Below are 26,456 nucleotides of genomic sequence, written 5' to 3'. Positions count from 1 at the left end.
GTCCCTCAGAGTCACTTGCGCAGATGGCCCACAGCATGCTGCTTTGACTAACTAGTGACAGCCCAATAATCAACATCCACCATAGGGATGACTTTTGGCTCTCCACCCTCTTGGACCCTAGTTACCGGTCAAAAATGGGTGACTTTTTTCCAGCTGCCGAGATGGAGTAAAAACTGGCATACTATAGAGAAATACTTAAGAGAAAGTTGGCCATCCTCTGTCAGGTCTTACCGAGAGATTCCTGGCAGTGATCACTCATGTACTACTGCCACGGCTGCTGTGGGGAAAGAGGGGGGGGAGTAGCAGCTCCTTTAGCAGCAGCTTAAGTCTGAAGTCCTTAATGGGCACAATCAGCAGCCGAACATGGAACAGACCCTGCACCAGCAGGTGGTGGCCTACTTGGACAGCACTTTACCACCCCAGGTAGAGCATCCCCTGGACTACTGTGCAGCCAGTGTGATGTGTGAAGTTTGCAGTAGAGAAGCTGTCCTGCTCAGGCCAGTAGTGTGGCATCAGGGTGGTTGTTCAGTGTGGTGGGGGCCATCATTATCCAGGGGAGAACCTGCTTTGTCAAAATGAATTAGCCTTTGATCGCCAGGATTTCAACTCACAAATGCCTTTTGCATCCGATTAGATCAGCCATGATGCCTCCCCCAAATGTTGAGAAATGAGTGTGGATTCTAACTTCCTGCCTCAGCCACTATTCTGATGCTGCCACCCACCTGATGCCACACATCTGCTGCCAGTTGCTCCTTCTGCCTCTTACTATCACCTTACCAGGGACTGGAATTGTCTGCCACCTCCACACTGTATCATTGTGCCACTCTGTGGGCTCCTGCTGCTGCTTCTGCTGCTTCTTGTACGCCATAACATCCGGCGACCGGATACATCAGGAGGCCCAAACATTGCAATTTTTTTAAAGGTGTATTAGACTAATCATCGTCTTTACAGTTTTTCAGTGTAAATGATAACTGAAAAGCCCCCTGTGATCATAGATAAGTTGCCCTGGAAATAGTTATAGTGTAACTATATGATGAGTCCTAGGACATTATTTATTTTAAAAACAAAAGAGTAAATGAGATTTTGGAATATAATACAAAGTATTATTTTGGGCGGTGTCTATAACATAGCTACTATTTTGAAATCCACCATATTGGATCAAGGGCATGTTTTTCCAATGGGACGATGACCTTGTAGCATATTAAAAAAGGCATATTTTTGCAGAAATAACTCTTGTGGTTAAAAATCTGTAAACACAGAGCTGTGTATAAAACACCTGTCTTTTTTGCTGAGTCCTCTCCAGTTAAGGTTAACTAACGATGGTGTGTTACATAATGATGTTACATAATGATGCCACTGTTATACTTTTTGCCCATCTAATATATAAAGCTAACTGTATGTGTGTGTATGTATGTATGCATGTCCGCTAAAGGAACTGTATTTCCGTCTGGTTTACAATCACCAAATTTTGCACAGCTACTCACTGTGACTCCGGAAACATCATATAATAGGTTTGAGCCAAGTTTCACCCTGCACTTTCTAAAATACACTTATTACCCACCATATACATGAGCCATTGTCTGCTGCTGCTTTGGCAGTTAGAAGTTGAGCTGTTCTGCCACAGGTCATTAATATGAGCTCTGAGCTTTTTTGGATACTATAGGCAATGAGTATAAGATGAGTATAAGATGGGTGAGGTAAGATGGATAGAGACAAAAAGACACTCAGGGAGAGTTAGTGAGTGACAGGCATAGAAAGTGGGTGACAGAGACAGACAGGAAGTTTGAGTGACAGAGAAACAGACAGTGAGAGACAGGCAGGGAGAGTGAGTGACAGAGAGACAGACAGGGAGAGTGAGTGATGGAGAGACAGACGGGGGAGTGTGTGACAGAGAGACAGATGGGGGAGTGTGTGACAAGGAGACAGACAACGAGAGTGAGTGACAGAGAGACATACATGGAGTGTGACTGAGAGACAGACAGGGAATGTGAGTTGGGACAGACGTGGAGTGTGATTGAGCGACAGGGAGTATGAGTGAGAGACAGGCAGGGAGAGTGAGTAACGGAGAGACAAACAGGGAGTTGGAGTGAGAGACAGAGATAGGCAGGGTGATTGAGTGAGAGACAGAGACAGGCAGTGATAGTGAGTGACAGACAGGGAGAGATAAATGCATAGATAGATATTATATTTTTTGTTAACCAATTCTATTTTTAGAAATATATGAAGACTAGTGCAATTGAAAGGAATGATAACAGAAGCATTGACAGACCTACAGCAACCATTTGAGCTTTTTAATATTTTTTGTGGACCCTACAAAAAAAATAAATATATAAATATAATAATGTAAACAACTCTATTTTGCTACTGGTGTATGAAAGGTCCCATTGAAGAGGACCCATAATGGTGATTTGTGACACAAAACCACCCACAGGTCCCGATGCACCAGAGGTTTAATGTCCCAAATCGCCCTTAATGAAGTCCCTTTGTGGCTGCTATTAAAATTTAAAAAAAACGTTATACTTACCTCAGTCCGGAGCTCCACAGCATGTGCAGTCATGCAATGAAGCTGGCATACTACGTGGTGGCTTCACTATGCATGCGCCAAAGTTGTGGCCCATGTGCAATGAAGCCTGTGTGTAGTGATCCAGCTTCATTGAAGAACTGCAACAGCAAGGGTAGCACAAGAGATGACTCTGATGTGCTGACTCATCTCTAGGTAAGTATAAAGATTTTTTTTTTTCATTGCGGGCACATCTGGACTTGGTAAAAGGTGATTTGGGACACTGAGCCACCAGACTATAAGGACCTGTGGGTGATTTAGTGACCCAAATTGCCATGACAGGTTCTCTTTAAGAACCAATGCTATCAGATTTTTTGGTGAAATGTGAAATGTGATAAACAATTCATTCTACAGCTTACTAAATATATTCTTGTGGAATTTGTGATTATATGATAATGTCTGTACAAATTCATTCACACTGATAAAGTTAATCAGTTTAAGTTTCCTTAGCAAAAGAAATGTGTATTTTAAACAGTTTTCACTATCCCTCTGTAGTTTCAGTAAGCCATTAAATATCCCTAAAGGCTATATAGATTTGGGAAGCCTTATTTGAAATTTATAGCCTATGCCAAATTCCAGATAATTAATATAACTATGCAATATCTCACAAAGTAATTGTCTCCTGGCAAGTGTTCCATCTATGTCCTGACATTTACTACAAAATTAATATTAATTACACAAATGATCTACAAAGATACAGTTGCTTTCATTAGGCTATGAAGAATATTATGTGAATTGAAAATAAACAGGGATGATAGAAGCTTATGGTTTCACATTTCGTATTTTAAAAACTGCTTGATTGATTTTTTAAGTTATTTTACATTTGAGTACTTTCTGTACACAGCTGATCATCATCAGCAGCAGGGGTCCTTGTCACTTGACTTGGGGCAACAGAATGCTGGAACTGGCACTTGGAAGCCAAGAACACCCGTTATGGCGTCATCGGAGCACCTGAAATGTAAATGATCACAACCAGTGCCTTACCGCAAATCAGGAGGAACAATATTGCCACTAATATTGCATATTAATGCCCATAGATACTACCTACCTAAAGCTAGGTGCATTAATTTAGTCAATTGCCTATTCAGCAGTCAATCTGGGAATTTGTGAGCGTCGTTTGGGATGCACATAAACCACGAAGACTCTGATAATAGTAAATACAAATAGAACAATAAATAAAAATAGTGCAGCTTGCAACCCTCCATGTTTTAATCTCACTTGGTCCCCTGATGAATGTGATTTCAAAGCACAGGTGGGTTAATACACAGTGATGTCACTGGGAGCGGTGTTAATACACAGGGATGTCACTGCAAAGGAGGGTTAATAAACAGTGATGTCACAGCACGGGGGGGGGGGGTTATGACACAGTGATGTCAAAGCACAGGGGGATAATACACATAGCACTTCCTTCTGACTTCAGATTACCATATGTCAGCTCCTCACTCGGGCCATGGAGTGGGCAGACTGACCAGTGATGTAACATACCTAACACTTATTGGGTAAGTTTTGGATGGCAGCCACCTTAGCCAATTAGTGATAGATATTCAGATATGGGGGAGGACAAGTCAGTCTGCATGCAGCGCAGATTAATCTGTAGCGTATAGGAACAAGGGCACTGCATGGTAAGGTCTCGCACACACACCCTATAATCACTGGTGCTATTAGAGCTCCAGGCCGGTAGCCTCCAGAAATAATCCAGATTGTGGGTTCCGGCTCTGGTGCTCCAATAGCGCCAATATAATCTGGCCCAGGCAACAAGCCACATTGATTGCATTGTAATCACCCAATTTTCCAGGAGGTACATCTCCTTGGGGTGCTGCAGGGCTGCAATTGTAACAGGGCCATGATAAGGGAGGAGAGGCTTACCTCCACGTCACATTCTCAGTACAACTGCCCTGCCGCGTTTGTGTAGTGCTCACCCAGCGGCTCCTCTCTGTTGCAGCTTCTCTCCGGACAGATACTCGCAACAACTGTTTCCAGGTATGTGCACTTGAATATGGCACTGGGACTGTCAAAATGTATAGAAAAAGCAGAAAGCCTTCCTGCTACTGATTGTCTTTCATCAGCAACCAGGACCGCCAAAACTACAACTGAGCGCGGGAGCAGAGGGGAGCATGGTTGTTGCTCATACACACACCTAACTCTTCCACAACCAGGAGTAAAAAAAACAATAAGAGAGCGGGAATTACAGTTGGGCCCTGGCAGCAGGTGTGCACATCCTAGGCAGAAGATGCACATTAGGGAATGTGACCTGACAGGACCTTAGTTAGGATGAGTTTATGGTCATATCCATGGGAAACCAAATTTCACATAAGGAGAACTGATGGAGACAGGTTATAATATATCTGAGAAACACTTGATTTTTCTCAATTACCTCATTATTACAAAATGTGTTATTTTTCTATTCTGTATGTAATTAAAAATTAAAAAAAAAAAAAACTGTTTATAGGGATCTGGTGCTGCTTGGTCCTGCAGGAAAGGATTTCCCTGAATACTGTTGATACCATGCTTGGTATGAATCAGCAACATTCACATTTATAAATAATACTCTTTCTTAAAAGCCTTATGTATTCTCATCATAAGTATTGTAAAACAGTTTGTAATTTCAGTTCAATAAAAAATCCCCCCCCCAAAAAAAACACAAATAAAACTATCAACTGCTTCAATTTGTATGAAGCCTTACAACAATTAAAACACTTATGCATAAAACATTAAACTGAACATTTTTATATACTAAGTAACATATTCATGTACATTTATCTGAAACAGGAAACATTGCACTATAAAACTGAAAGGAAAACAAATCAAATGTGCAATAAACAAAAATGTATAATTTATTGAAGTCAAATATTAAAAAAAATAAATTCTAAAACAGTCAATATTAAATTCTGTTCTATGTGATATACAAGCTGCCTAGAAATGTTTCAGCAGTCCACATAATTGAAATAAGAAGCACCACTCAAAACGTTCAGAACAGAGTCAGTGTCGACTCCTGTTGATTTCCATTCTTCATATCTAAGATTGCCATATACTTTCTATCATTTTTCTTTCTGAGATAGGACCTTTAATTCACTGCAGCTAGTGGAAGATTAACCTCCAACTGGGGTACATACATAGTGGAGAGAACTGCTAACCCTAATTAAGAGTTATCGGAGACCTGTTAGAAGAGATTCTACCCTGCAGAATTCAATCCCTGGAAGACTTTCTAGAAGAAAAAGAGGTAACAGTGAATCTTTACCTCTCCCAAAAAGAATTTATTTTGTTGGTAGCATAACATAGCAAAGCATAGACACAATTCTATTTTAATTTTCAATCATTTTCAAGCTATTGTCTAATGAACATTATTTGCTTGGGCATTAACTTCCAATTCTGATTTCTTTTTTAATTCTTCCATCAGTTTTTTATGGTACATTTTCGAATGTCTCCATTTAATTCAAAAGAAAATACTGGTAATGATAGAATGCAATTTTTATTTCTCAATTATAACTAGGCTTTTTAGTCAACCACGTCTGGCCTTACAAAAGCCATTACAGTGTCATATGGGGGCTTGTTTTTTATGTAACAAATTGTACTTCCTAAGGGTTTTGCTTAATATTCTGTGTATGTTTATATGTATCTGTTTAGATGTAACTACTAATCTAATCCTATCAAAATTCTTATTTTTTTTTTCTTTGGTGTATAACTGAGACATTTGGAAGGTCCTTTTTGCACGTAATGTATGATCATGTCTTCTTTCTTGTGATCCGTGTTTAGTTTCATCTGCCCTTGCAGGTGCAAGTTTTGGCTGTTTTTGAGACTTTTTGTTGCAAATGTCTCGAATCCACATAGATACAAGCCATGTGAGTGGGGTTAGGTAAAGAAGTGGACACTACTGTAAATTTTGGATTGGAGGCTGTGACCTGCATTTTTAAGCACTCTAGTCACACCCCAGGGAGATGACGACATATGAGGCTGCGGGCACACGTGACACTAGCACATACATTCTCAAACACATCACAAAACCTGAGAAGAGGAAATTTGCCTAATGACATTGCTGTCAACATGGCATTTACAAAATACATATATTAACAAGATGTTAACATGCATAGTAAAGTAGTGTTAACATGCGGTGTGTGTTAACATTGCATTAGTGCCTGCATTTTGTAAATGCAATCTTCAAATCAATGTAATCATCTAGGCAAATCTGCTCTTCACAACGGTTGTGATGCATTTCAAAAATCATGTGTTAATGTCAAGTGTGACCTCACCCTTAGAAGTAATAGATAAATTTCAATAAAATGTAAATGCAAAAATAAAATAAAAAAATTGTCCAAACTTTTATTACTCAACAGGTTTATGTGGAAAATCTTAAACATTTAAAGCATGTGAAATAATTACACTTTACATATTAAAGCAGGTTCCATGAAAAAAAATCCTGCAGGTTCAGATTTGCAGCTAAAAAGTTGCAAAAATAAGCAAAAAAAGTGATACATAAGTAAAAAATCACACAGATGATCTGCAGAATAAAGATAAATGAGGCATACTGCAGAAAGTGAAGACCAGACCATTGAATACTTGAAAAACTGCAGCAAAAGTCGAGGAAAAGTCGCAAAAACAACAAAACTTGCAAAAATGAGACAATTAAAGTAGCAGAAATAAAGATACATTTCCCTCAATGAACAACATGTTACCTAAATCATCCAGTGGAGCTGCAGCCACTGTTATCTGTTGCTGTAGCTGAGGGGTGTGGGGGCTGGCAAGAGGTAAGTGTGTTTTGTTATTAAAAATCATGCTGCTCAGTCCATATTTACAAGTTGCACTTGAATTGTGTTAGAAACACAATTCAAGCACAGCTGGAAAGCTCTACTCCCAAATACAAACCCAGTATTCAACCCCTTTGAACTTTTCTACCTTTTGCCACATTTCAGACTTTAAGTATAAAGATATAGGGGTTATTTACTAAGGGTCCCACGGCCACACTTTCCACGGATATTCCGATGTTTTTGGGGATTGCGCCACTGGGACAGAAATTTAGAAGGGGATTTTGGTGCCCGTAATCGGATTTTGGCACAATCGTGCCGACTTTCATGTGACAGAAATGGGGGCGGGGGGGGGGGAGGCGGAATATCCGACTGATGCAGACAGAGCAAGGGATTTAACTTTACCACTTTGTTACGATCGCCGCGCTCCTGAATGTCATCGGGGGGCGGCGATCGGTTGCCATGGTAGCCTCGGGTCTTCGTTTGACCCGAGGAAACATGGCTTCTGCATATCCATTACAATGATTATTGTAATGTATAGTGTGCAGAAATGCCATACACTGCGATACAGAAGTATTGCAGTATATGGTAGGAACGATCTGACCATCTAGGGTTAATGTACCCTAGATGGTCTAAAAAATAGTGAAAAAAAAAGAAAAAGAAAAGTTAATAAAATATTAAAAAGTTATTAGCTTCAGAAGATGGCAATTTTTTTTTTCTTTTTTGTACACATTTGTTTAATTTTTGAAAATGTATTAAAACACAATAAAAGCTATATAAATTTGGTATCACCGCGATCGCACCAAACCAAAGAATAAAGCTGAGCTGTTATTTCGAGTGCACACTCAAAGTCATAAAAACTGAGCCCACATTCCACATTTGGAATTTTTTTTCAGCTTCGCAGTACATGGCATGTTAAAATAAATAACATTACCGGAAAGTAAAATTTGTTACGCACAAAATAAGCCCTCACACAGGTCTGTACACGTAAAAATGAAAAAGTTATGGATTTTTGAAGGTGGGGAGCGAGAAATGAGCGAAAAAACCCTGCGTCCGTAAGGGGTTAAAATTGTGTCACAAAACATGCACATACATACACCAGGAAGAAGAAGGTGAACTCCGGCGGACCTGATCGGGGAAGCAACACATTCAGGAAATCGGGCAGACTTCCAGTGGCCGGGTAAGTAGATGTGCCACATAAAGTTATAATTTTTCGGTGAAGAATCACAACAAATAAGACACAATTGTGATGTGGAACAAAATTTATTGAATATTTTAAACTTTTGTAAAAAAAAAAAAAACTGAAAAGTGGGAAGTGCAATATTATTCAGCCCCCTTAAGTTAATACTTTGTAGTGCCACCTTTTGCTAGGATTACAGCTGCACATTGAGAGAATGAAATTCTTGCCCATTCTTCCCTGGGAAATTGTCCTGTATTTGGTTCCATCCATCTTCCCATAAATTTTATCCATCTTCCCAGTCCTTGCCTTCTTGCCTCTTCCATAAAGGCAAGATTTGTGCAGTGTACGACTGATTGTTGTCCTAGAGACTCTTCCACCTCAGCTGTAGATCTCTGAAGTTTATCCAGAGTGATCATGGGCCTCTGTGACTATCACAGAGCAGGTTTATGTATATGGAGACTAGATTAGACACAGGTGGATTATATTTATCATGATCAGTCATTTGGGACAACATTAGATCATTCAGAGATCTCAATGAACTTCTGGAGTGAGTTTGCTGCACTAAAAGTAAAGGGGCCTAATAATATTGCACAGCCCTCTTTACAGTTTATTATTTTTCACAAAAGTTTAAAATATCCAATACATTTCATTGAACTATACAATTGTGTCCCACTTGATTTTATTCTTCAACAAAAAAATTACAATTTTATAATCCTGAAGCCTGAAATGTTGCAAAAGGTAGAAAAATTCAAGGGGGGCGAATACTTTCACTAGGCACTGTAAATTATACATATAAAGATGTATTACCAAACAAAAGGCAAGTAAAATATTTTTAAAAATCCATCCATTCAAAATGAAATTGTTATATGTTATATGAAATATAATTTAATAATCTAATAATAATATAATAACCTATTTTCTTTTGAATTCATTTAAAATTAATTTTAAAAAAACTACAATGTAAAAAAATATATTTTAAAGGTTCAACTGAAGAAAAAAATAAAAATAAACATATATTTGAAAAATAATTTTTAATCTCAGGAAAAAAAAAATGATGGAACCCTCAAAGCAACGTGTGGAAAAAATGTTGAAGTGTCTGGTCCTAAAGGGGCTAAAGCTTTAAAATCCATGTTATTCAGGGTTTTTAAAGGTATTATAGCTTAACAAATTATGTGCTTAGCTATAAAAATAAAAGCAGACAAGCACCATCATTGTCTAAATTAATTAGATAACCTCAAATAACCTTACTTCACTGCTAACTATCTGAGCTTACATCATATTTAAATGTGAACCACTAATTACAATTTACTGACAACCCTCCCCCTGAGGGAGTATGATGTGAGCAGTGAAATGTCAATAGTAGATTTGTAAACGATTGATGTGATTCAAGACCTAATAGACATCTTGGCTTTTAGCTGGGAAGACGATGCTATGCATTTTAAAGGATTTAAGGAAATTGTTAGATTTAACGAAATCTTGTGCATTTGAAAAACAGGAACAACTCTTGATACCCTGTTATGGTCTTGGTCATTATTGGGATAAACAACAAATACTGTAACTTTGGGTTTCTTTACTACAACCAAATTCAGAGTTATTGTCAGATATTAACACATGTAGAAGAAAACATCTACAGTTTCGTAAAGAATCATAGGAAGTAAATAAAAACGTAGTAAGCTAATTACAAGAAACTATATGCATGATCACATTTCATATAAAGTTCAGTTGGTAAATTGGTAAATCTGGGACTCTGATCAACTATTCAACACATAATCTTACACAAGATATTCAAGAAGCCACTATGGCTAGTGTAATTTTTTGAGTAATTTGTTCCCAAACCCGTTTTCAGAAACACATTTGGAGCAGCTTAAGGCAGGTTTAAAAGTAGAACTCAACAGGTTTAAACTGAGATGAATTCATCATCACAATGCTGAATCAGTCACACCAAAGACAGTGTTGTCGAGGTCTGTAACACATTAATGACCTCCCCTGAATCCATCAACTGTTCTGCTCTTGATTTATATGTGACTTCTGGAATATTTTGTGCCAAAACCATCTTCAGAAACAAATTTATGAAGGCTTTTAGTCAATTTTTCTATTTTCTGACTTGTCAGACAGAGGGACATGACTGTTCAAAAAGGGCATGGCCTCCAGAAAAGAGGCATGACCTGGCAGAAAGTAGTCCATGCACCTAAAATCATGGCCAAAGTTTAGAGCAGCTTAAGGCAGGTCTAAAAGTAGAACTCAACAGTTTTAAACTGAGGTGGATTCATCATCACAATGCTGAATCGGTTGAATCAATGAAGAGTGTTGTCGAGGACTGCACTGTCTGACCATGCAAAACATTAATGAATTCCCCCCAATTGATTTCATTCTGATAACTGCTCTGCCATTGATTTATATGAGTAAACAGAATGGGCGAGATATATTGGGGCACATTTACTAAGGGTTTTGCGCCGCATTTTTGTTGGACTGTGCATGTTCTTCTAGGCTAAAATGGCTTGCGCAGGTATTTATGAAGTGTGTGCGCTGCTATTGTGTCACACGCAAGCCTTTCGTGGTGCAGCTGCGCTGGCCTCCTTGCGACACGGAGTAGCTGGTGTGCCGTCGGTCTGTCCAACGGATTCGATGCCATGTTTAACTTACTAATTGTGTTGCACACCGTATGTTAAAGTTCCACCACAAAAAAGATAGTGAACTCTGTCGGGCCACTGAAGGAAAGCGACAGACTCACGATTTCTGGCCCACAATCTTAGTGAATTGCCACAACCAGCATTATACACGGAAATAGCACTTTTAGTGCAGTTTCCGACTTTCTAAGCAAATTTGCCCCTTTATGTCAGTCTAGACCAGTGCAGAATAGAAATAGACAGTTCTCTGCTGCACCATATAAATCAATGTGTCTGACACTGGATAATTAATCTGGTGTAGTATAAGACTGTATTTTGCACCTGCTATTAGTTGATCTAGTTTTTGAATATTATGGAGCACAGACTGAATTTTTTTGGCGCACTGGCAATTTTCTTGTTCCGTCATGCCCCTTTTACCAAAACCATTCCTTCTTCTTGAACAAGTCAGAATACTGCCTAAAATGCTCTCCACCCGTCAATTAATGGGACACACTGCATTTCAGGTGCAAATTACTTTACTATTCTAGCGTAGAGAGATACTTTAGAAATGTGATCATTGGTTATTTCTGCAGACTGTTATATAACCCTTAATATGTTTGTAGTCTTTACATTAACCTTTACAGTAATCCTGGCACACACATATTTGTTGTCTATCTTTGCAGAAAGGAATTGCTCAGCTGACTCTGATATTTACTCGCTGGGAACAAGCTTATCTGAGTGTCATGTAAGCTTTTTATGGCCATAAGAAAATCATTCCATCTCCTATGATACCAGTAGCCAGTGCAGATTATATCAGTCTTAGGCTATGATTTTTGCTTACCTAACCCCTGCTCTCAATTTTCACCTCTCCATTTCAGCACTAAAGAACTGAAGCCATTTGTGTATCCCGTATACAATATATATTGTCTGTTTGATTATTGTACATTTTACAGTCCAGCACAATGGACAACTGGAAGACTTTTTAATTTATTCTTTTATTGTATCAGTATCATAAACATGTATTTATGGAAATAGATCCATATTGCAATTTAAAGAGTTTCTGATTTATTCGCAGCACCTGTTTAGCAGGCGGAGATGCACCTTGCACCTGCACCTGCTGGAGATGTGCCTTCCACCAAGTAGCTTCTGCACATGCAAAGTAGCTGCAATCGTCTGTCAGCGTCTGGAGCTCTGCTCAGTGGAACTTTCAAGCAGCAGGCGCATCTCCGACAGCGAAACAGGTGCTACTGCACAAAGCTCATCTGCTACCAGGGAGACACCCAGTAATGAGGAGCATCGAAGTTGTAGGCGGACATGCAGAGATGATTGGAGGGTGTGGAGTAGCCTTCACCCCTGGAGCTCTCTGAGGCTACTCCAAACCCCAGATGCCTCTGCAAGTAAATTGCATGAATAAAAAACATTATTTCTCTAATGGCTGAATAAAAAATTGAGATAATAGTTTCCATCGGAAACTACTTCAGAAAGTAGAGATTCCTGATGGTAGATTTCCTTTAAAGTTGACTTTATTTTAATGCACTCAAACATGCATGGTCCACATTTTTATATTTAGTACTTTGGCACTGTAACTCTTCTAAAAAGTGTATCTCAAAACGTATAGCATGTCTACAAAGACCTTTGATATATGATGTAAACCTATAGTCAGAAATTTAAAAAATATATCATCTTAAGATTATATCAGTTTGTCATCTACTGGTCGTTGTCTTATATGAAACTGAGATGTTCTTTTTGGACAAATTCTAATGTATAAATTATACATAAAATGTAATTAGTGTTTTTATATTTTAATATATGCATATTGTTTGGATAAAGATATACTGGATTATGTTACATGGAATGTATTTTAACTGTTTGGTATATTAATTGCATCTTGCAATATATGTATTTCTGTCTATAGGTTTTCATCACATATCATAAGTCTTTGTACACATGCAATACAATTTGAGATCCAGTTTTGACTACATTTCCAGTACCTGTATATATATTTTTACAACCGTCATACCGATTGCCACATGGTCAAATTCTGAATATGCCTCTTTTAGGTTACAACACTAAACCCAAGTGCCGTCTTGAGCAATTTTTTATATTTAGCACTCTGAAAGAGGAAAGACTCTGATCCGCATATCCATAAAATGAACTTGGTCTCCGGGCTGAACGTTAATACAGATACCGCAATACTTGTAGACCATACACATTTTTTTTCATGTAGCCAGCAGAAACAGCTGGCATAATGAAATTATTAAATCCCTATAACAGAGAGTTCAGCTTTTTAGAGTTATCATTATGTTTTAGAGATATCATTAAGGATAGTTACAAGGTCCCCTTGGATTCACCTAAGACATAGTTAATATCTCCAAGGATGTTAAAAAGGTCAGGACTATTAATATTTGTTTTTTTTTCCTGTCAAACATAAGCAGGCTTGGAAATTTTGTGGAATTTATGGCTGACAATAGACTGTCCACAGAGAACCTTATCTAAGCTGTGAAAGCCAGGCAATGTACCTGCTTGTATACAGTACATGCTATGTTAAAATGTTTTGCCTAGTGGAAACATACTCCTTTGGTTACATCCTAAAATACAGTTTTAATTCTTTATGTGATGAATGGAAAAATGTTTTCAATGTGCGTTCTGCAGTTACTGCATGTGTGCCTAAAATCCACAAAAGCTCATTGCTAACGCAAAAGACCCTATTTATCAAATACAAATCCCACATTCCATTAATGGAAGATGTATCTAAGAAGCCTCACTTATCATTGCCAAGAAAACCCATTAATATTATATTTCATGTTTAAGAGCAACTGCAAGAACCATCATACTAGTGTCTATAAACAGATTATGTATCATTATTCGTGGTATTGAGAAAAAGATTGCTAAGGAAGCATTACGTCAATGCCCAAATAACTCAAGTAACCCTAAATGAAAATACTAATCCTACTATGCATAAACGAATCCTATCTATACATATAAATCCTGCCTTCCTACATTGTATCACTGTACATACCAGAGATTACTATGATCAATCATTTTTAACAATCCGTGAATAAATAGTACAAATAAACATAAGAATATTTGTAATAAGATAGGGAAAATGAGTGTCTGGGAACAAAACAGTTCTCATGGCAGCCAATCAGAGCTCAACTTTCATTTTATAAACTGCTGTGGGAAAGTTAAAGCTGAACTCTAATTGGTTGCCATGAGCAACTACAACAGTTCTATTTTCAGACACTTTTGATTCATCTCCCCAATGTGTCTTTTGTTTACATTTTGGGATGTTTAACACCGAATTCTTTATTTTTAAGACAATACAAATAATACAGGGAGAATAATAAGAGGAGGAGGAGTGTAGTGCCATTTTCCAGAGGAGTGTTGCTCTCCATGGGTGCTACCATTATAGAGTAAATAGCAGTGTTCACACCCCGTAGTCATTTTAAGAGTTAACAGCTGGCACTGATCACAATTTATGCTATAAAAATGACACATTTGCAGAATTTTGGGTGCATTACTTTTCATATGATGATTAGACGGTGTTAAGAGGCCACACCATCTGCTTTCTTTAAGAATTGGTGTAGACATGTATTTCTAAGGATGAATGCACTTAAATAGCAGATCCTGTACCGGAAGTATCTAACATTGTCATATTACTTGAAATATTCGTGTATATCTCTTTTCTGAGATTACAAAACATGACTGCGACGGAACGTGTGGGGTGCCTCCAGCCACATATAATATGGTGACCTCATCTTCCCCTTTCCCTGGTTTTTGTCACCCCCTTTTGTTTTCCACGCATATATCCAGGTTGTGATTCATGTGCATTGGCTTACCTTATTATTGCCTCAACCTTAGAGATACTTCTGGTGACTTGTATAGGGACTACTGCAGGAGTCCCTGTTTCATCCAGGGCAGCTATATAGGAGCTATTATTCCTTTTTGATCTGTGGGAATTGACTGTAGACTTTTCAAATATTTGTGGCAGAAGGTGGATCAACTTATACTGTCTTGATCCACCTGTTGTTGTTTCATGTGTGTTCTCACACTTTTTAATTGTTTTTAAGGCTTCTTTGATGCATGATATTTGTTTAATGATTTTTCAATAAAGTTTACATGTATTTCATGCCTATGCATACTAGCTTTTCTTCTTTGTCGTATATCACCTTCTTAGGTTGTGCATGAACAGCCACAACTCTAAGTGAAGTGTTTTTCAATAGTCAAGGTGCAGCCATCTTCCTCTTCTATCGGAATACAGTAGCCTCGCCACTTCTGATCAGTGCTTTTATAGGATAAAAATGTGGTAGGAAATTAGGGTGCACACCTCTTATAGTTGCCTTATATGGAATTAATTTTATTTAGTTAGGCAAGCTGTTTCAGGGCTCTAGGGTCCCTTTCTAGAGACTGGGAAATAATTTGGCCCCAGTGACAATTTGAGTTTAGTCTGGATCTACAATTATAAAATATACAGTTTCGACTTACATACAAATTCAACTTAAGAACAAACCTCCGGACCCTATCTTGTACGTAACCCGGGGACTGCCTGTATATATATATTATATGTAAAATGTGTGAAAATGGAAAATACATAAAACTAAGAGTGTCTTAGGAGTTACCTTAACATGGGAAATACATAAAACCAAGGTTGATCAAAGTTCATATAAAAACATTTTGAAATTGTTGCTATCAATATATGGAGGGATAAGTAAATATATAAAAAGGTCCATAGGTAAAAAGCATATTTATAAGTGCAAAGTAATCCATTTTACTTGGTCATCGATACATTCGATATGTTCACATATTTTACATGTATCTATAAATTTATATATATATATCTGTGGAGTGCATCAGGTATTGCTGCTATCTGACATAGCTGAATGTATTGGAAAGAAATTAAGCAAGACACGTCCCAGGAACAAGAGTTGTGCTATTACTTATTGCAGGCAACTTCAAAGTAAATATGCAACAGACATAAACAAATTAGACTTCAATAAATGAAAAAATGTTTCTGCACCAAATTACAACATATTATTAAACTCAAGATACATGGGTACAAGTTGTTCTCTTAAACATAAAACTTGTTTGAAGAAATTCCTGCTTATATTAAAAAACTTTAAGCAGTAATTTTGCATGGAATCGCCTGTTAATTGTAATTTGATTCTACAATCATGGCTTTTCATTTTCAATTACTTTCACTATGATCACAAATTACATTTTCAAATTACTGCTTGATTTTAAGTTACTTTGGTTAAATAAAAAAAAATTGCAGTGAGAGGAAAGATAATTTCTTCATATTTTTTTCTGTTTAATCTTAAATGAAGACATTGTGAAACGGAGGTATAACAAGATTTCATTAATTTAACTTTGATAGATCTAATAGATTTAATCTATTTATAAATCCAACTATTTATCATTAACATGATTACATATGACTTAAAGAGATTATTTTGTTTAATTGATACTTTATTGAAAATTACTGTAAAATCATTGATATTAAGTGGAGAATAATTAAGTGAAAAAAGAGTAATAAAGTACTAAACTGAGAATACATTCAAAGCTGTATAAGATTCCTTGGTCTCAGAGTCCATTTGAAATGATTTTGCATGCAGGATTCTCATCTCCCACAAAATATCTGATAACTTACTTTAAAATATGTTTGATCTGTCTATAGTGGAACAATTCTGGGGAACAGATCCATTTCTATCACTTGTAGAATTTTTTTTTCAACATTACAGTACAAATCTGTTAAGCCCCGAGTAAACGTGGGCACAAAAATAGGAACAATTGGCTCTGTGTAATTGCCAAAAGCCATAACTGTAGCCACATTGGGGAGAGTATTCCAGGGGCTTTCCAACCCTTTAAGTAGATCCAGAAGGGATCTCCTCTATGTCAGATCTGTTTAGACCAAGTTTTACCTGACAGAGATTTCAGCTATAGTCTCCACTGGTTTTCTGGCGGAGACTATAGTAAATATGGTGGGCTGGGGTGTTCACATCCCCTGCGAGCCCCACTACCACCCAGCTCTCCTCCGCGCCTAGAGTAAAAAGCCCCAAAACTAGCAGAGATGGGAATTTTTATATGCCTTCTCTAAAGGAAAATGTGCCCAAATCATCAAGATCAGTTAGGGCTCCCAATTCTGAGAATAGATCAGCTTAATGCAGAGAAACAAATCATTAATATTTTTACAAAATAGGTCACATTATTTTTTATTATAATGGTGTATAGATTATAGATTAGACTATTAAAATGTGTTAATGTTAATTTTTAGCTGTTTTAATTTTTGAATGGGTATAGGAAACAGAATTAGTTATGTCAATTATATTCAAGAGATCACTAGAAGTAATATTCGTTCAAAACAAATAAAAAAATATCTCATGGTCAGTTTTTTTTTGCTTCTATTTCCTTCTCTACCTTAATAAGAAAGAAGCACCATGATGTTTAGTTGCAGTTCCTTCAATGTAATGACAAAGCTCCGTCTCTGACAAAGGGGTCATCTGAAGCATGATTACCTTTTTTAAACCAAGTTGAATGATTGATGATCTGTGTTGTGTGATACTGCTGTATTTACTTCGTGATAAAATACACTCTGAGATGAGAACCAATACTATCAAAAACACAGCTAAAAAAATCTATATCACAAGTACATTATAATTGATGGCACCTGTTTGAGTCTAGAGAAACAAACAAAACACTACATTTGGTATAGTTTATAGAAGAGAACATGAGAGAACACGATACTTCAATATAGTTTTCGTTATTTTGTAAACTATTATTGGTTGGGTACATCCAAAACATGGTAACATGTGCAACCAAAGGGTAAGGGGTATGAACAGCTTTTTTGGAAGGCAATATCTATGTTCTTCTAATTCTTAGAACTAATGTTACTATAAAAATTATATTTATATTAGTGAATGCAATTATGCAAGACCTTTTAGCATAATTTGACTAAAGCCTTTTAACTTAATGTATTAATTTATATATCCCACAATTAAATTGAATTAAAAATGTTTATAAGAAGTTCCAACTATTTGTAGTAATTTTATTTTAAACTGCAGATGTCGAGACAGGGAAGAAGTATGAGCCCTGCACTTCCCACAACCTCTATCCCTACCTTACTGTCTACCCTGTGAAAACTGCATGAGACACACCCTCTTTCCTGAATTAGTGCACATAACAGAAATACAAACAGAAAGCCACAAGATGGACAATGAGACACATGGCATTGTTATGGCATGGGTACCACCAATAATCAAAAAACTTGTGCTAGTGTGTAAACTTGTTATTGCCAAAAAACATGATTGCCCAGATAAGTATGTAACCTCACTGACTCTGGTAATCTTCTTGTATTTGTTATCCATGGGCTTCAGAACTCAGCCTTTATTATTATTCTAATAAGCCAGAAGGGCTACCTTAGCCAGTCTGTGTTCTGGCTTCACAAACTAGTGTTACATTGAGCAGCAGCATGTCTCAGTCTCCCCCTCCCCCTGCACTTCCTGTAATCATAGCACCAGTGAGAACACAGTGAGAGGGGAATTCCCCCATCACAGTAATAGCCTATGTAGTTACAACAAAGAGAGTATAGCAAATCTGTCTCATTAGCATAATTTCAAAAGTTGATTTTAAAGAAAGAACGTCATGAATAACAAATATAAGAAGATTACAACAGTCACTGTGCCTGGAGCTATCAGTAAGTGTCCCTGGTTTATCATGCTTAATTTTACTTTAAAGATACGGATTTGGCCCTTATGCACTTGAAAATGAAAAGATTGCAATGTACACACTGTTAAATGCTGAAATCTTTAATGACAACAAAAGAGAAAAAATGTATGCAAAACAAAAATGACAAGAACTCAGCAACAAGGAACAAGCAAGAAGACATGCTGACATGTAGAAGAGTAGTCAATTTTGAGCAAAAAGATCTAAATCACAGCAGAATATTTCAGATTATGACAGTAACCAAAGCGACAATGTCAATAACTAGCGCAGGTGCATTAAAGTAGCAGGTATATATATATATATATATATATATATATATATATATATATATATATATATCTTTGACAGTTTAGTAGCCTTAACAAATAGTGGGTTTAAAAAAAAAAAAAAGCAGGTGAATCAGTTCTGGGCACCGGTCCATAAAAAGGATGCCCTGGAGCTGGAGAGGGTTCAACGTAGAGCAACAAAAATGATAAGGGATATGGAGGGTCTTAGTTATGAGGAAAGATTAAAACATCTAGATTTATTTAGTCTGGAAAAGAGATGACTACGAGGGGACATGATTAATTTATTTAAATATATGAATGGTCCATACAAAAAATATGGATTAAGTTGTTTCAGATTAAATCAAATCAAAAGACGAGGGGGCACTGTCTCCGTTTGGAGAAACCAAGGTTTAATCACCGGAGGCGACAGGGCTTTTTTACTGTGAGAACGGTCAATCTGTGGAATAGCCTGCCTCAGGCGCTGGTCACAGCAGGGACAGCGGAGAGCTTCAAGAAGGGTCTGGATGCCTTTTTACACCTAAATAAGATTGATGGTTATTTTATATAGAATTGTTTCCCCTAAATCCCTTCCTTATCCAATCCTTCCCTTCCTTGGTGGAACTTGATGGACAAATGTCTTTTTTCAACCGTATAAACTATGATACTATGATACTTATCGAAAAAAATGTCTTTTTATTATCACTTATTATCATCTGTCGATTTTGTAATATCACTGTTGGACACTGGGTGATGTAAGTTACAAAGTTATCTTGTCTTTATCTCAGTGCTGCAATGGCTGCTTCTGCTCCCTGTGCTGACAAGCCCTGGAGTCCATATTTCTTTTTAACAGTCAATCCATTTTTTTTCTGGTGCACTAAGTTTAAGGGTAGCGACAAATTTATGTTGGACAGCTAACATAAATGTGGCAACCGGTGTGAATGTGCATCGACCGTACTGTGTTGTGGCATGCACAGTGCACCCGCGACACAATACTAGGGCAAACAAATCAAAAACACATGTGCAACCAGTTTACACATGTTTTTATGTGCAGTTAATGCCAGAATTCCTGACCAGACTGCATAATAAATGTGGGCCATAGTATAATATATGAGGCAATATGTGTAAAACTATGGATATAAAGTAAAAAAAAAAAATTTAGTCATTACAATTATATATTTAATAGCCCAAGTTTTTTATATTAACTATTGGCTTTCCTTATGATTATTTTAGACCCAATTATTATTTGTATTTATGTCATCACTAACTTTTACAAACATATCATTCCTTCTTTTCTATTACAACTTTGTAAAAAAAAATTATTGCTATCCTGCAATATTTATTTGTATTATCTTGTGGTGGCAGCTACCTGCTGGGCTTGGAACTCTGGCCTGGTGTTTCTCTGCTTCTGTGCTCTGTGTAATGAGACACTGGGGACTGACACTTGCAGAAGGGAGCTATAACAAGGTGAAGCCAAATACAAGAATCAATCCTGATGTTCTAATTAGAAAGTTCACCTGTAACCAGTGAAATAATTTCTCTAATAAAACACACAATTATTTTCTTTGCAGTACGATATCTTTATCTAACCTTACAATCACGTTTTGAGGGGTCCTACTATCTGAATATTTGACTGGTGTAGTCAAGAAAACTTTGTTGCATTGTGAAATCCAGTTTACTACTTTTTTTTTGATACATTTCTTTAAGACATGTTTTAAAAATACCAACTTAAAACTGATTAGTAGCTGAAGCTATGATAAGTAGAAGGTGAATATACTGTAATGACAAAACATACAACAATGGGGTCTATATTGTAGAATAGGTAAAGGATCAGTACCCAACCGTAGTTGCTGTAATAAGACACTAGGGATTGACACTTATAGGAAGTAGCTTTAACAAGGTAAAGTCACAGGCAAGTTCCAGTTGTGTTTGTTTAATTAGAAATGTCACCGGTAGTTCTGCTCATAAAACCTTGTCTATACAGCCCAGGTTTACTGTAGCTCTCAAAGTATTATATGTTACAAAAATATGTTTAAACTATCAAATTTTCTTTTGCAATTCAACCAAATTTCTTTGATTTGTTTGTTCTGTATTTTTTGAATGCATTTAAGTTTTGTAGACCAAAATAATCCCCACAAAGTTTTACATGGATGTGATTGCGCCTGTTATTTTAGAACTATTGGAGAAGCAAAATGCTCTGCCCTAAATGCCCAATTTATTATAAAACTACTAAATATGAAAAAAGGGAAAATCATCACACATCCGCACAAATAAAATCAGTACTAAACCCAATTGTTAAAAAAAACATGGCAACAAATAACATTTTTATGAATCCCACCAAACTAAAACACAGAAAAAGTCACATTTATTCCAAAATTATCTCAATAAAAAGTACAAGTCATCTGGCAAAACATAAGCCCTAATAAAACAAAAAAATCCAAATATTGTGCCTCTTAGATGATGACGATGAGTAAACAAGGGATTTTTCACTCCAAATGCATTTTTATTCTGCAAAATTATTCAAACATAAAGCCATATACATGGGATATCACTGTTATTGTACAGACCCACAGAACATTAATAACATGATATCAATGCTATAGGGTGTATAAAATAAAAGTTAACCCCTTGCTGGCCCCACACAAAAATGCATGTCCAAGTCAGCAAGTAGTTCCCACACCTGAACAAGCATTTTGCCCTGCACAAAACTGTCAAAACATAACCACAGCATCAATAGGGCTTCTGGACTGACTTGCCCCTCCACAATCCCACCAACACCACACCGGATTTGGGGGTGTGAAAAATTTGGATTTTTTCGCATCCAACCAAACAACAACACAATAAAAAGTGATAACAAAGTCACTTTTACCTCAAGTACAATTAATCCCACAAAAAATAGGCCCCAATACAGCTCATTCGTAAAGTAAAATTATTTACACATAAAAAATATAATATATAAATGGGATATCACCATAATTATACTGACTGATAGAACATGATTAACATGATATTTATGCCATAGAGCATTAAACAATAAATAAAAGTAAATATGTCTTTTTTGCATCCTCATAAAAAAAAGTTAATAAAATATAATCAATACGGTATAGCGACCCCAAAAATAGTGTTAGTATACCCCTTGAGGGGTTTAGTTTTCAAATGGGGTCACTTTTTAGCGGCTTCTCCAGGTTCAGAAAATGCTACATAGTGCCTGAGATTTGTTTCAGCAAAATTTGCCCTCCAAAATCGTGATGGCGCTTCTTCGCTTCTGTGCTCTGCTATAGGCACATAATGTGGGGCCGGATTAATGGTGGTGGGGGCCCCTGGGTGCAAATTGGTGGGGGCCCTTCCAACAATGTTTTTGGAAGTATATAGCCTGCCAGCCCCCTGTTTTATATAGCCTGCCAGCCCCCTGCAGTATATAGCCTGCCAGACCCTGTAGTATATAGCCTGCAGCCCCTTGTAGAATATAGCCAGCGAGCCCCCTGTAGAATACATCCACCAGACCCCTGTAGTGTGCAGCCACCAGCCTCTGGGGGTATACAGCCACCAGACCCCTGTAGAATTTAGTGGCCAGTCTCGTGTAGAAAATGGCAGCAAAATAATAAACTTCATACTTACCTCACCTTCCTTTCCAGTGATTCCACAATGCTGCAGGCTCTTCCTTGCTCTTGAGGCAGCCGCCCACAACTGAAGACACAGCTGCCATCGCTGGGAGAGATCACCGATGCACTGTTTTGGCGGCAGCATGTAGGGATCGGACGCCAACAGCTTGACGTCATCACTCACCATCGGCGTCCCATCACAACCTGCTGCCGCCAAAACAGTGCATTGGCAATCTCCCCCAGTGATGGTAGCTGTGCCTCACTGACACAGCTGACATCCTAGACCCCTATGTACGATGCGGTCAGCCACTGGCTGAGCTGAGTCGCTGACTGTCGGAAACTGGTGGGGGCCCCTTAAAAAGTTAAAGTAGTGGGGGCCCCAGGGCTCAAGCCCCAGGAGCCCCTTCTTTAATCCTGCCCTGCAAGTCTATTAAAAAAAAACAAACTTATATGCTCACCCTCCGGCAGCCTGATGCTCCAAGTGGCTCCCCGATGTCCCCGATGTCGGTGCAACCCGTCTTATTTCTTCCCTGCGGCCCCTCTTCTTTCCTCTGTCTTCTGTCTTCTTTTTTCTGCCTTCTGTCATGGACGCCGCCATGTCATCTTCCTGGCCGGGGCATACTATGACGTCAGCAGTGGCTGTGTCATAGTATGCGCCTGCTGGAAGAAAACATGGCTGCGTCCATGATAGAAGAAAGAAGAGGAGCCACGGGGAAGAAAGAAGATGGGACGCGCCGTCATCGGGGACATCGGGGAGCCACGCCGACATCGGGGAGCCGCTCCAACATTGGAGGTTGAGTATATGGGTTTATTTTTTTTTAAGTGCTGGGGGGGCTGGCTGTATACTACATGGGGGCTGGCAGGCTGTATACTACTGGGGGCTGGCTGGCTGTATACTACATGGGGCTGGCTGGCTGTATACTACATGGGGCTGGCTGCATACTACTAGGGGGTGGTTGTATACTACTGGGGGCTGGCTGGCTGTATACTACATGGGGCTTGCTGTCTGTATACTACAGGGGCTGGCTGTATACTATATGGGGCAGGCTGGCTATATACTACTGGGAGCTGGCTGACTATATACTACTGGGGGCTTGCTGGCTATATTCTGGGGGGGGGGGCTGTGACCAATGCATTTCCAACCCTTGGTTTATACTCGAGCCAATAGTTTTTCCCAATTTTTGGTGGTAAAATTAGGGGTCTCGGTCGGCTTATACTCGAGTATATACTGTAATAGATCTTTTAAAACCCCTATAAATATGAATAGGCCTCTAAAATAAACTAATGAAAAATTTTCTTTAAAATCTGGACTATGTGATGAGCTAACTATGCTAACTATGTGATAAGAATAATGTTTAGAAATAAAAAATCACTCATTTTTCCAATTTTTTTAATTTTTTTAAATTTTAGTCAAAATTGGTACTTCACCATTAAAGTGAAGTACAACGTGTCATGAAAAATAAATCTAAAAATCACCTAGATAAGTAAAAGCGTTCTAAAGTTATAACTGCATATAGTGACACATACCATATTTGAAAATCAGGCTGGGTTCTTTAGGTGCAAATGGGCTGGATCCTACGGGGTTAAGCAATGAGCAGTTCCATATTGTGTTTCACTCCTTTTTATATCAACAGCAAGGTTTTTTTTATTGGAATGAAGTACTTCAATGTAGTCAGCATTGACTGTATCATATCACTGGCTGCATAGTTGTACATAATATATTTGTATATTGCTAGTATGACTGATGTGATTATTTACTGTACTCCTAACAACCAAGTAACCACTTATAATAGCTTTTTCTGGAATGATGACAATTTATAAGACTGATGGAACTCTAAAAGCACTGCTATTCCCCTGGTGATTTATTTACTCAGCTGGTCACTGCTCATTTTGCCTCTCCTGCCATTATAATCAACATCCATAAATAATGGATATTTTCATAATATTAATCTGTTTGTCAAAAAATTCGGTCAGGGCTGTATTTACAGGTGTTTCTTTCGAAGGCACTAATCCTGATCACTTCTCCATTAAAGACCCTTTCCTTCTCAACAATTATCTTGATAGTTTTTATAATTGAACAATCTCTAAGTGATATTAATAAATTTCCTGTTTTCTTACTACTATTTAGTATATAGTCAAGAAATGAGATTTATAGTATAACTTTAACATATGTGCTGGTGTCATCCTCTGTGTGTGGGGTACGGCTGTGGATGTGCTGATTATATTATTTTGTTTTACTAATTTGCTCAGAGTTTGTTCACTGCTTGCTATATTCTCTGTACAGCAAGCTCTCTATCTTGAAACTGTGATTTTCTAATTTCTGTAGTCTGATATTTTGATATTTGGTCTGTATTTATACTACCCTTCTGCTTTGTGATTTTGTACTGCATTTGCCTTCTTTGTTGTTTTGCTATTCTTATGTGTTTGCTTGTCTACTTTTTGTCTCTTTGTTTTAAACTTTGGCACATACAGGGATCTTCTTGTTATCTACCACCAGCTATAGAGTTGGTCGAACAGTAGGAAGGGACTTTTGGGAAGTGGTTTTAGCATAATAGATCACTGTCAGTATTGCCTGTCTTTTCCCAGAGTGTTCAATACAATAAATTACTAAAGCTCCCCTCTTACATGTGACTCAGGTTGAGCATAAACTTAGCATTTTTTATTGTTCAGCATTAGACACCTTTAAATCTGGCTTCAAGTTTCAAGTTATATAAATTAAAGGTGTTGGCCACTTTTCCTTTTTTTGTATTTTGTAATGTGTGTACCAAGATAGATCTATTAAAAGTTCTGTATTGCTTTCCTGATATGTAATGTGAAGCCTCTTGTCTTTTACCATATCTGCCAGACATTCCTGTCCAAAAAATGGCTGCAGATGGAGGGTCATGTGATCTCTAACTGTTCATGATCAATTACTCTGCCCGGAATTAGATCTTATATTCATGAACACTATCAAAAGGTAGGAGGTGAGATTGTTCATAGATCTATAAAGATCACATGACTCTCCATCTGTGGCCATTGTATGGATAGGAATATCTGAGTGATGAGGTAAAAGACAGGAGGCTTCACTTTACATATCAGGAAATTGGTGCAGAATAGAGATGAGCGAACACTAAAATGCTCGGGTACTCGTTATTCGAGACGAACTTTTCCCGATGCTCGAGTGCTCGTCTCGAATAACGAACCCCATTGAAGTCAATGGGAGACTCGAGCATTTTTCAAGGGGACCAAGGCTCTGCACAGGGAAGCTTGGCCAAACACCTGGGAACCTCAGAAAAGGATGGAAACACCACGGAAATGGACAGGAAACAGCAGGGGCAGCATGCATGGATGCCTCTGAGGCTGCATAATCGCACCATTATGCCAAAATTATGGGCAACAGCATGGCCATGACAGAGTGACAGAATGAAGCTAGATAGCATCTAAAACATCCAATAATTGACCCTGACACTATAGGGGACGGCATGCAGAGGCAGCGGCAGCAGGCTAGAGAGTGGCATGGCGACATACCCTAAATGGACTCAGGCTTCAAACCAATGGGTGGCAGAGAGGAACCAAAGGAGGTGAGCAAGAAGCGCTCAAATAATATCGGTACATGATAAAAGTTTGCCAGTATATTTTGTGGATTACACAGCAGGGTGGCGACAAAGTTAACATGGAAGCCATGAAAACAACCCAAAATTCTGCCTGACACAGCTCGTTTGATAAGGGGACCATGTATGGAGGCAGTGAACTAGTAGTAGATTAAAGGTGCTGCAGTTAAAACTATGTTAGTTGGATCTTGGCATGG

This window comes from Engystomops pustulosus, chromosome 3 (assembly GCF_040894005.1).
Source record: "Engystomops pustulosus chromosome 3, aEngPut4.maternal, whole genome shotgun sequence".
Taxonomy (NCBI): Eukaryota; Metazoa; Chordata; class Amphibia; order Anura; family Leptodactylidae; genus Engystomops; species Engystomops pustulosus.
The sequence above is the reverse complement of the archived record's forward strand: the minus strand, read 5'-3'. Positions refer to the sequence as shown.